Source organism: Pongo pygmaeus, chromosome 2 (assembly GCF_028885625.2).
Source record: "Pongo pygmaeus isolate AG05252 chromosome 2, NHGRI_mPonPyg2-v2.0_pri, whole genome shotgun sequence".
Taxonomy (NCBI): Eukaryota; Metazoa; Chordata; class Mammalia; order Primates; family Hominidae; genus Pongo; species Pongo pygmaeus.
In genome coordinates, this window is record NC_085930.1 from 101,215,978 (window position 1) to 101,227,392 (window position 11,415).

At 53.9% G+C, this 11,415-nt stretch overlaps 1 protein-coding gene across 1 annotated transcript in view; it reads right to left on the reverse strand.

Annotated features, from left to right (window-relative positions):
* Positions 1-10,273, reverse strand: part of DNAH1 (dynein axonemal heavy chain 1) — a 94,724-nt gene extending 84,451 nt beyond the window's left edge. The window contains exons 1-7 of the mRNA XM_054483745.1: positions 8,787-10,273; positions 8,563-8,602; positions 7,663-7,823; positions 7,067-7,533; positions 6,168-6,262; positions 5,887-6,031; positions 5,379-5,469 (exon numbers count right to left, since the gene is read on the reverse strand). The gene's annotated coding sequence lies outside the window, so the exon portion shown is untranslated. The remainder of the gene's footprint in view (positions 1-5,378; positions 5,470-5,886; positions 6,032-6,167; positions 6,263-7,066; positions 7,534-7,662; positions 7,824-8,562; positions 8,603-8,786) is intronic.
* Positions 10,274-11,415: the final 1,142 nt, after the last annotated feature.

Consider the following 11,415-nt stretch of genomic DNA (forward strand, 5'->3'; position numbering starts at 1 on the left):
AACCATGCTGCTATGAAGACACATGCACACGTATGTTTATTGTGGCATTATTCACAATAGCAAAGACTTGGAACCAACCCAAATGTCCAACAATGATAGACTGGATTAAGAAAATGTGGCACATATACACCATGGAATAGTATGCAGCCATAAAAAATGATGAGTTCATGTCCTTTGTAGGGACATGGATGAAATTGGAAATCATCATTCTCAGTAAACCATTGCAAGAACAAAAAACCAAACACCGCATATTCTCACTCATAGGTGGGAATTGAACAAGGAGAACACATGGACACAGGAAGGGGAACATCACACTCTGGGGACTGTTGTGGGGTGGGGGGAGAGGGGAGGGATAGCATTGGGAGATATACCTAATGCTAGATGAGTTAGTGGGTGCAGCGCATCAGCATGGCACATGTATACATATGTAACCTGCACATTGCGCACATGTACCCTAAAACCTAAAGTATAATAATAATAAATTAATTAATTAATTAATTAAAAAAGAAAAAAAGAGGCCGGGGCGGTGGCTCACTCCTATAATCCCAGCACTTTGGGAGGCCAAGGTGGGTGGATCACCTGAAGTCAGGAGTTTGAGATCAGCCTGACCAACACAGTGAAAACCCATTTCTACTAAAAATACAAAATTAGCCAGGTGTGGTGGCACATGCATGTAATCCCAGCTACTTGGGAGGCTGAGGCAGGAGAATCACTTGAAGCTGGGAGGCAGAGGTTGCAGTGAGCTGAGATCGTGCCATTGCACCCCAGCCTGCATGACAAGAGCAAAACTCCATCTCGAAAAAAAAAAAAAAGAAAAAAGAAAAAAGAAATGGCCAGGCTTGGTGGCTCACGCCTGTAATCCCAGCACTTTGGGAGGCTGACATGGGTGGATCACTTGAGGTCAGGAGTTAGAGACCAGCCTGGTCAACATGGCAAAACCCCATCTCTACTAAAAATACAAAAATTAGCTGGGTGTGTTGGTGCACATTTGTAGTCCTAGCTACTCCGGAGGCTGAGGCAGGAGAATCGCTTGAACCCGGGAGAAAGAGGTTGCAAGGAGCCAAGATCATGCCACTGCATTCCAGCCTAGGTAACAGAGCAAGATTCCGTCAAAAAAAAAAAAAAAAAAAAAAGAAAGAAAGAAAAGGAAAGCATCTTAACGAAAGGAAATAGAGGCCTAGCCCAAGCAAGCCCCCCTTCCCCGGCCCCATCCCATTTTCCCATCCCTTCTGCACACTGAGACAGCCAAGAGCTTGAAGAACAGGGCACTCCTTTTGCTGGGTGTTTTGTGCTAGTGTAGGCCTCCTGAGGGATCACGGCAGGAGGCCCTTGCCTGCACTGACTTGAGGAGTGGGGTGGGTGGCCAGGGCTGTCTAGAGCAAAACTACCCAGCAGTGCTGAAGCAGCATGCAGCAGCTGAGTCCATTTCTAAGAAGGGAGTGGTGAGTTGTCAGGGCGCCTGAAGGCCGAAGAAGGGCAGATGGGACTCTGGCAGGAAGCCCCAGACACTCAGCCCAAAGGCCGACCTGCCTCCAGCCAGTCGGGCCTGCCCGGCCTCCCCCAGCGGAACTCTGCTCCCTGAATCCAGTCTCTGGTGGCCAGCTGCCTCCCACGGCAGGTGCTGAAGACAATGCCGAGTCTGACCCACCTGTCTAATAGTCACCAACCCTTCCCGGAGCACCCTAAAGAACAGAGGACCCCTTGGGGCTCAGCTTCATCATGCTGCAAACCCACAGATGTATGTTTCATCTTTGAACAAAATCACCCAACAGAGCAGGGCTTGGAGAGGCCAGGGTCCCAGCTCCACAGGAGAGCATTCCATTCCATGACTTCCTCAGCTCTCAGATGGGCCTGAACATGCTTGGTTTGCTTTACTGATGCATTATAAGGAGTTATAAGGATCTTCGGAGATAACAGATGTGCAAATGTCCAGGAAACTGCAGGGTTGCTGGGGGCAAAAGGAATCCATAATGGGTGAACTTGCTGCCCCGGTAAACTGTTTCCCTCCAGGCAAGCTGGCAGTGGGGGAGATGCACCGAGGTGTGTCCCAAAGAAGGTGTGAGAGTGAGCTGCAAACTCAGAACCTGTTTCCCCTCCATCCCTCAGCCCTTCACAATGGCTCCCTTCCAGCCCTGCCCCAACTCTGTGCACCTGTGCATTACCAGTATACTCAGGACCTAGACAGACAGACAGAAAGAAAGACCCAGTCTGCCTCCTGCCGCGGCCTCATGGGTGACAGCAGTCTCTGCCTGGGAATGAGTGTGACTGGCAGGAGGGAGAAGGACATGGCTCCCAGCAAGGCTTCTGCCTCTGGTTATTCTGGGCAGTTCCCCCTGTATGTTGAAGGGAACTGGCCAGTGAGATGGCAGGGGTGGCCCTGGTGGGCACAGTGTTGGGAATGGTGAACGTTATTGGTGGCTTAGACTTATTTTATGCATCATCTCATTTAAACTTCTGAGGTGGGAACTGAGAGTATCCTCATTTCTCAGAGGCAGGAAGACAAAGCTCAGAGAAGTTAAGTGACCTGCCCAAGGTCACAGAGCCAGCAAGAGCCACAGTTGAAATTTGAACCCAAATTCTTCTTTCTCCCCACTCAGATCACCTGGGAGCCCTGTTGGCTTGAGCCAGAGGAAGCTTCTGGTTGGATTCACTGACATTCAACCCCACTTGACTCAACCAGTAGCCAACCACTTGGCTGAATAGACACAGATGAATAGGGGTATTCCAACCTCATAGCAGGTACTACTATTATTGCCAATTTACAGTTGAGGAAACTAGGGCCCAGGAAAGTAAAGAAACTTGCAAAGGTCACACAACCAAACACTTGGCAGAACCAGAATGGAAACTGAGGTCTTCACTTCTGGCTGACCCAAAGGTCCATGTTCTAGCACCACAACAGTGGTTCTCCAACTGGGTGCTGAGATTCTGCAAAGTGGGTGCCTGTGGGGAGCCACATAAGCAGGAGGGCTTCTATGCCACTCACCCCTGATTCAACAAGGATCCTGTACCTTTATCCATTTCACACCCCGGGGTTCTGCATAAGCAGACAAATGGATCTGTGACTTTAAGGGACTTGGGAAGTATCTGCCCTTGGGGCAACCAGGCAAACAACACCATGAATGATTATTGCTCCCCCAGGCTTGTGGTTCTCTCCACCGTTTTGAAGCATTCACCCGATGCAAACTTCCCCCCACAACTGTGTCTTTCCCCTCCAGTGTACGTCTCCCTGCATTACATGTGCACATCTGTCTTTCCTGTCAGCTGTGCAGGCATTTTCAAGTAACGCTGATCTCTGGAAACTTGGCACCTAGCACCTAGCATGAGACTGGCATGGGCTTGGCACACAGCTGGTGCCTAGAAAGTACTTGCTGAATGATTGTGTGAACAAATGAACTAATAGATGGGCGAAGTGGAGAAGGGAATGAAGTTGACCTCTGTAACAACTCTGGTACGGATCTGGCGAGGGATTGGGTAGCTGATGGGACTGCCACATGCTCAGCATGGGGATGGGGCCCAAAAACTGGTCTGGCAAGTACAGGACTTCACTGCAAGGCTGTTTGAAGTGCACCTCCAGGCCTGGCGCAGTGGCTCACGCCTGTAATCCAAACACTTAGGCCAAGGCGGGCGGATCACCTGAGGTCAGGAGTTTAAGACCAGCTTGGTCAACAGGGTGAAACCCTGTCTCTACAAAAATACAAAAATTAGCCGGCATGATGGCGGGTGCCTATAATCCCAGCTATTCAGGAGGCTGAGGCTGGAGAATCGCTCGAACCCGGGAGGTGGAGGGTGCAGTGAGCCGAGATCGCGCCATTGCACTCCAGCCTGGGCGACAGAGCGAGACTCCGTCTCAAAAATAATAAAATAAAGTGCACCTCCCTTCCTTCCCCCTGGCCAAGGCTCAGCAACCAGCACTCCTGGGAGACCCCATTCCCCACCCCCGTCCACTCGCCCTCCGCGCCTTTTCGAGGTCCCGCTGCCCGCGCTGGCCCCGCAACCCCGCCGTTTCACCGACCTACCGGTTCCACCGAGCAGTGCGGGGATGCGTTAGCCCCTTCTCTAGGGAGGGACGCTAGGCCGTTGCTAAGGGGCGGGGCCATCCGGCACCGCAGGGCGGGAGCTTCCGTCCGCGAACCTCCCCAGCCTGAACCCATACCTACCCACCAACTCCAGGTCTCGGTTACTTCCGCCCAGGACGCTGGGACTGGGATGTTCCAGCACGTGCCCCGATCGGCAGGATTAGGGCCGACCAGGGAGCGTCACTCTTCTAGGCTCCATTACCCACCCATCTTCCCTCCTGTGCCCTTTTAGAGTAAGCAGCGAAACAGCTAAATGCAGCGAGAGAACTTTGATTAAATCCTGATTTAAATACATATACATAGGTAAATAATTTGGGGAGGAATAATTGGAGAAATTTACGAATTGGGAGTTGGCATTTAAGCCACAGCTGCGGGACAGCTGGTCAGGGCACTGAGGAAAAGGTGGGTTCTGGTTCTCCTGGGGCTTGGCTCACAAAGCCACACCCACCCATTGCACGGTGACTCCACTCAGGCCGCCGCTTCTGCTGGGCAGTGGATGCGCCCGACACCCCTCGGCTCAGACGCCCACCCTCTGATGCCCCTCATCTCCTCTCAGGACCTGGCATGGGTTCAGGTTTTGATCCTCCTGCCCTATTCTGAATATTGAATTATTGTTAATTTTCTTAGATGTGATAATGCTACTGTGGTTGTATCAGACAGACTGTCCTTAGTTGATGTGGCTTGAAGTGTTTCAACAAACACGTCAGAATGTCCGCTACAATTTCCTTTCAAATGGCTCAGCAAAAATTATATATATAGGTAAGCATAGCTAGATAAAAAGAGAAAGAGGAGATAAAGCAAAAGTGCTGCAATATAACAATTAGGGAATCTGAAAGTCACAGATGTCCACTGTACCAGTCTTCCAATTTTTTCTGTAAGGGAAAGAAGTGGTTTACAAACCAAAAGAACCAAAAGAAAAACATCACCCCATCTGTACCTGAGAACCCCTGCCCAGAGCCTTTCAAAACTGGCCCCATTTCATAGATGGGGAAACAGACTTGCTGAGACGGTTAGTACTAGGGGAGGTCATAGGCCCTGATGTTGAAATTTACTTGGCATTTTAGTCGTGCTGGCTTGGTGCCAGGCCTGTTGCTGGGCACTAAGTGTCTGGAACTGAATTGGACCTTATCCCCACCATAAAGTGTATTGAGTGGGAAAGACGGACAGGCCAGGCCATGAGGAACCTAGAGGCAGGGTGTAAGCTGTGCCTGGAGACAGTGGTTCAGCCTTTGCACAGGCTTCTGCTTCCTCTGTCTAGAACCTGTCTCCATCCACTCCTGCATCTGGCGGACTCCTACTCACCCTTCAAGACCTGATGCTGGTGCAACCTTTCCTGAATCCAAACTGTGGTTTTATTTTTCTTGTTGGCATTCACACAGGTACTCAGTGATCACTGCAGAAGGAAGAAAGTGTGAGGGGAACTGGAGGCAAGGTGTCCACAGCTCTTAGAAGGGACAGGGACCCCAAAGCCCTGTTTAGGGCAGTCTGGTTGCTCAGTAGGTCTGCATATAGGCTGGGTACCCCCCTTGGCCTGTAGAGAGGCACCTGCTTCCCTGCTTTTGCCTGGCACTTCCCACACTGGGTACAGCTGTCCAAAAAGCTGCAGCATCCATCCGGGTTGCCACGGCAACATCAGCCTATGGTGGGACGTCAGGGATGAGAGGGACAGAATGCTAATCCTGGAAAGTTGCCAAGCAACACAGTGGGCTGGTGACATCACAGGGGCTGTGGCTGCTGGACAGATGGACAGGCCACAGCTGAAAGGGTCCACTCTCAGGAGGCCCAGCTCACAGAACCACTCACTGCTTACCATGTGATGGTCACTGCTGTTTCTCCCAACTGGAGAATGGACTTGAGGGGTGGGGGCCGGGGGTGCTGCTTTTACCAGCAGCCTTGCCAGCTCCACTTCGCCCCTCTTCAAGGGCGGGCTGTGGATATGACTGCCTCTCTCCTCCCTGGAAGGAGACCGTGAGTCAGTCCCTGTTCTCCTGGGTCTCAGGGGCTACCCTCTAATGCGCTGTCTTCTCCCATGGCTGCACAAGGGTTCAGGCTTTGGTCTTCCTGCCCTGTCCTGAAGGCTACCATACTTACCTTGCTCCCTGGGAAAGGAGCGAGGGGCTGAGCCATGAACCCACTGGACTCCTGCCCCTCTTGTGATGGGAGGGCCATCTTTTGCCCTGAATAAGCTGGAAGAGAGGTCAGTCTTACCCTTGTTGAAATGGGAGGACTAGGTTTCTACAAGAGTTGGGGAGTCACTGCCCATCTTTTACTCAGATGCCCCTTGCTGAGGACTCTGGTGGCCTGGAAGCTGGGGGATTGGGGCAGATGGGCTGCTTAGGATGCCCTGGCCCAGGGCCATGCCTTTCCAGCATGGAGTCTGAGGGCATGGCAGGTCTGCACGCCCCCTCCCCTGTGTCTCCTTGCTGGCTGAGACGGGAGCAATGCTTCACTGGCTGCAATGATGAAGGCCCCTTGTGAATGGGCAGCAGAATGGGCCCTTCATGTGGCCGGCCAGCCAGAACGGAAGGTGACAGGCATCCAGACTGAGTGGCTGAGCTACCCACTCCCCACCTGCCCCCAGCCTGCCTCTTGGGCCCCCAAGATCTTCCTCTGATTTTCTAGGCCTGGAGCTCTGAGCTATGCCACAAGAAAGTGAGTTGCAGGCATCGGGGGCGGGGGGTGTCAGAGAAGGGAATGGGTGAGGTCTAGGATTCACCGCCTCCCCAGGCCTCCCCGACATAAGCCTCCCTGCCATTGCTCAGGTGCCCTCAGCAGTTCTGACCAGCATAATCATTTCTTTGATGAATAAAAATGGAGAAAAATTTATTCTCCTTTGATCCACATGATCACCTTGACAGACAAGACCTTGAAAGCCCAGAGCTCAAGCAAGGAGTACAACGGAGTTTCTTGGGGGCTGGAGGACTGGAGACCACTGGCCCATGAACAGACAATCTTCATCCATCACAGCCCCCACCTAATCCCATGCCCACCTTTACTCCTGTGCAGCCTCCCTGCCGGAGCCTCTTCCCTCTTTGTTTTTCTATGATCTTCCATCCCATCTTGGGCTACTTCTCAGGACACCCTCCCTGAGTGCCTTGGACAACAGAACACACACTCTCCTCAGGGCCCCAGAGGACCATGGTCAGTACCACTTGGTAGATGACCTTACAATGGTCACTGCTGAGTCCCTCACCAGGACATTGGGCTTGAGCTGTGGGCTAGTGACATCACAGGGGATGCGGCTGCTGGATAGACGGACAGGCCACAGCTGAAAGGGTCCACTCTCAGGAAACCCTGCTCAGAGAACCACTCACTCCCTACCATGTGATGGTCACTGCTGTTTCTCCCAACTGGAGGGTGGACTTGATGGATGGGGTCAGGGGGTGCTGGGGCAGAGGCACAGCTTTTCTCAGCAGCCCTGCCCATGCGTCAGTCCAGGAAAGACCCATAGAAATGACTGGAAGATAGAGCAACCCACATTGGGGCCATCACCTCAAAGATAGTGGCTGTTGACATCAGCCAAGTTGCACATGACCCCACATGATCCCACCCTCACCTCCTCTCCCCCAGCCTATTTTTCTCTGACCTCCATCTGAGGGTGCAGGATGCTGAGGCTCTGCGCTCCAGGAGCAGCGGCCCGAGGTGGGGATGCCTGCTGGTCCCCACCTTCCTGGGCCAAAGCGCCAGATGGCAGGCTCTGAGACAAACACATCTTCCACAGGACATTTCCCAGGGGGGCTCCAGGAGCTGCACAGGAAACTGTTTATTATAACTAGGCTCTGAGCACCTCTGATTTTCCCTCAGTCTCAAGGAGTTTTGTGAGCGTCAGCTGAGTAATATCTTGGCAGAGTGGGTGACTTCATCAACTTGGCCCTGTGACCCACCAAGTGCCCCCCTCCCACCTTCCAGGGAGCCTGGGTTTGCTGAGGCTTAGTTGGGCCCTCCCATCCACTCATCCCCCAAGGCTGGCCACTTTGGGGACCAGACTGCCAGCCTGACCTTTCATCCACCCCTAGAAAGGGCTCTGGACGGGGCAGGAGGCCTGAATTCTTCTGATGACTCACCGGGCAAGTCCCTTCCTTTGTTAGGCCTCAGTTTTTCTTCTGCACAATGAGGAACAGAAACCTTACCCAGTGTCATGGTGGGGTCATCAGTACAGAGTGGTGTGAGGGACACCAAGACTTTTCCTGCCCCGAATACTTCCATTCCTGGCAAAAGCACTGCCCTTGCCAGACCTCCAGGAGCGAGTGTGTAAAAAACTCCCAGCAGGTCAGTAAGGAAGGGTTTGTTCCAAAGAGATGGAATCCCTCACTCCCAAAGAGGTGGGGCAGCCCTCCTCCCCATCACCCCTTGCAAATGGCCTGCCTGCTTTGGCCTAGGGACATTCAAACAGCTAGGGTGGCAGTTAGAGCTGACAACTTCCTTGGCAATCCACTCCCACACTCTGGGTCTGCAAACTGAGGTGGCAAGAAGGGAGGGGACTCACCCAAAGTCATGGCAGCGTGGGACGGGAACCTGGGGCTGTCCTGCAGGATATAGGGAGCCGCAAGGAAAAAACCATGAGACAAAGACCTATTGCCATGAGAATCCCACTTCCCTTTACAGGAGGAGGAGGGGCATCTGCCTGGCCTCACACTCCTCTCACTCCTTGTCCCTCCTCCACTCCACCATCCTGAGGTGGGGCATCAGGGAGCTGGCAGGCAGGCCTACCTTTTGCGCCAGACACTGATAGTTGCTAGAGTCTCAGTTTCCCTGTTTATGGAAGAACTGGACTGTCCATCACCAGGGCCCCCAGCCATCCTCCAGCTGCCCCCTGTGGAGCACTCTCCTCCTGGAGAGTACCCACCCCACTGTCTTTCTCTTTCCCCAGTACTCAAGAGCCTGGCACTGGCTGGGCGTGGTGGCTCATGCCTGTAATCCCAGCACTTTGGGAGGCCGAGGTGGGCGGATCATTTGAGTTTGGGAGTTCAAGACCAGTGGGCAACATGGTGAAACCCTGTCTCTACTAAAAAATACAAAAATTAGGCTGGGCGTGGTGGCTCACACCTGTAATCCCAGCACTTTCGGAGGCTGAGGTGGGCAGATCACGAGGTCTGGAGATCGAGACCATCCTGGCTAACGCAGTAAAACCCCATCTCTACTAAAAATACAAAAAATTAGCCAGGTGTGGTGGTGGGCGCCTGTAGTCCCAGCTACTTGGGAGGCTGAGGCAGGAGAATGGCGTGAACCTGGGAGATGGAGCTTGCAGTGAGCCGAGATCGCACCACTGCACTCCAGCCTGGGCGACAGAGCAAGACTCCGTCTCAAAAAACAAAACAAAACAAAACAAAACAAATACGAAAATTAGCCAGACGTGGTGGCGCATGCCTGTAGTCCCAGCTACATGGGAGGCTGAGGCAGGAGAACTGCCTGAACCCAGGAGACAGAGGTTCCAGTGAGCCGAGATCGTGCCACTGTGCTCCAGCTTGGGTGACAGAGAGAGACTCCATCTCAAAAAAAAAAAAAAGAGCGTGGCAATACTGGGTCTCCTGCCCACTTCCTCTGTATCCTTGGAGGCCTCTGGAAAATGTCATCTCCAAACCTAAGCAGTGACTCTGAAGTGTACAGAAAGGGCTCAGGTCTCCACGTGGTCCAACAGATGCGGCCCTGAGAGTATTGACCCAAGATACCCCCATCTCTGTTCTCTTCCCAACCTGGCCTCAGCCCTCCCTCCAAGCAGAGAGAAACTGGCCCTTGCAGACCCTGAAGGCAGGATTGGCTGCTCCCAGTTTTCAGGTGAGCAGACTGAGGTCCTGGAGCAAAGCCTTGTTGCAGGCACACACACTGCTGGCCAGGCAGAGCTGGCTTGGCAGCTGGACCCTCGGTCCCCGCCCAGGGCCTTCCCTGCTATCCCTCCTGGTTCCCCAGCCCTCTTGGCTGGCTCTCAGAGAAGGCAGGTGGGCCTGAGGATGGGCAGGGCCTGCCCTGGGGAGGGAGCTTGGGCTGGCAAGCAGGTGGGGGGGGACGGTGGTCAGCAGGTGCAGGATAATGGGGCCACTGGGGGAGGCCCAGGGAGCAGGTGCTGCCCATGGAGGGGCTGAGGTTGCCATTGTATGCCTGGCTTTGGCGGGCCCAGAGCAGGAGGGGGGTCCCTGTGGGCCGCCAGGCTGCCCTGGCTCATGCTCAGAGGTCTCGTCCTGATGCCTGGGCTCAGGCACACAGCCAGGCCCCTCCCCTGGGTCCCAGCAACCCCACCAGGTTGCCATGACAACCAGCACTTTCATCCCTGTCCCTTTGTCTGGTCATGGTCCAGCTTTTGTGACCAGCCATAATTGCTGGGTGGAGGGAAGGGGGCCTTGCATCAGGATATACTCAGCTGGGGTTGAGTTGTGAACTCAGGCAAAGGAGGGCTGGAGGGCAGGTTAAAGAAAACTGGAGATGCAAAAAGGCTAGGCTTTGTTGGTATTTCCCCCTGCAGCCTCCTCTCCTGGCTGCTGGCCTCATGCTCAGAACTGAGTCTGCTGGCCCCAGAGTGAACTGTCCCGTCTCTGGGCCTCATTTTCCCATCTGTGACCGCAACTGCGGATGACCCCTCTCCCCGGGTGCGCCATTGCTCTGGGAGGCAAAAAAGCATGAGCCAACCCAGAACTTAACTCTTTTGTGCAACTGAGGAAACTGAGGCATAGAGCAAAGCTAGGCCCCGGTCACACCCACAGTGAGCCAGTGGCAGAGCCAGACCTCCTGGAGGCACAGGGCCTCAAGGTATTAGGCCTCCAAACCAAACAAACTGAGCCTCACAGTTGTTTCTCTCCTGGTGCCCCCATAGGGAGGAGCCTTGCCAGCAGGACTCAACAGGGGTGTGAGGGGGTCCACACCTCCATCATCCTCCCTCAGGCCCCACCAGCTGTGTGCCTTTGGGAAAGTGCCTTAGGGCCAAGTCCCGGGTGTGAAAAACAAGGGGGTGTGTAGAAACAGTCAACCCTCCCTCAGTTGGGGTGAGAAGGAGGTAAGGCCTGCTCTGCACAACGCCAGCTCGTTGTCAATCCCACAACCACCACCCACCCTGTTCCCACCCATCGCCCCTGCCCACCCACATGACACGGTATTGCCTGAATGGCTGCCCTGCCCATGCTCTGAGCATTCCTTTGCCCCTGTTGTTGCCTTCCCCTGTGGTGCCCTCTGTCCTCCAACAGGAACCTGGTGGTCCCCCGTGACCAGGGCTTGGGAAGGATGGTCACCACTGTCCTTTCAATCTAAAGAATTCCTCCTTGAGACAAGCACTGGTTTTCAACAGGGAAACAGAAGAAGCAGAGAGCGCTGTAGAAGCCAGTTTTGTTGCTGCAGACAGAGGCTCTGGGAT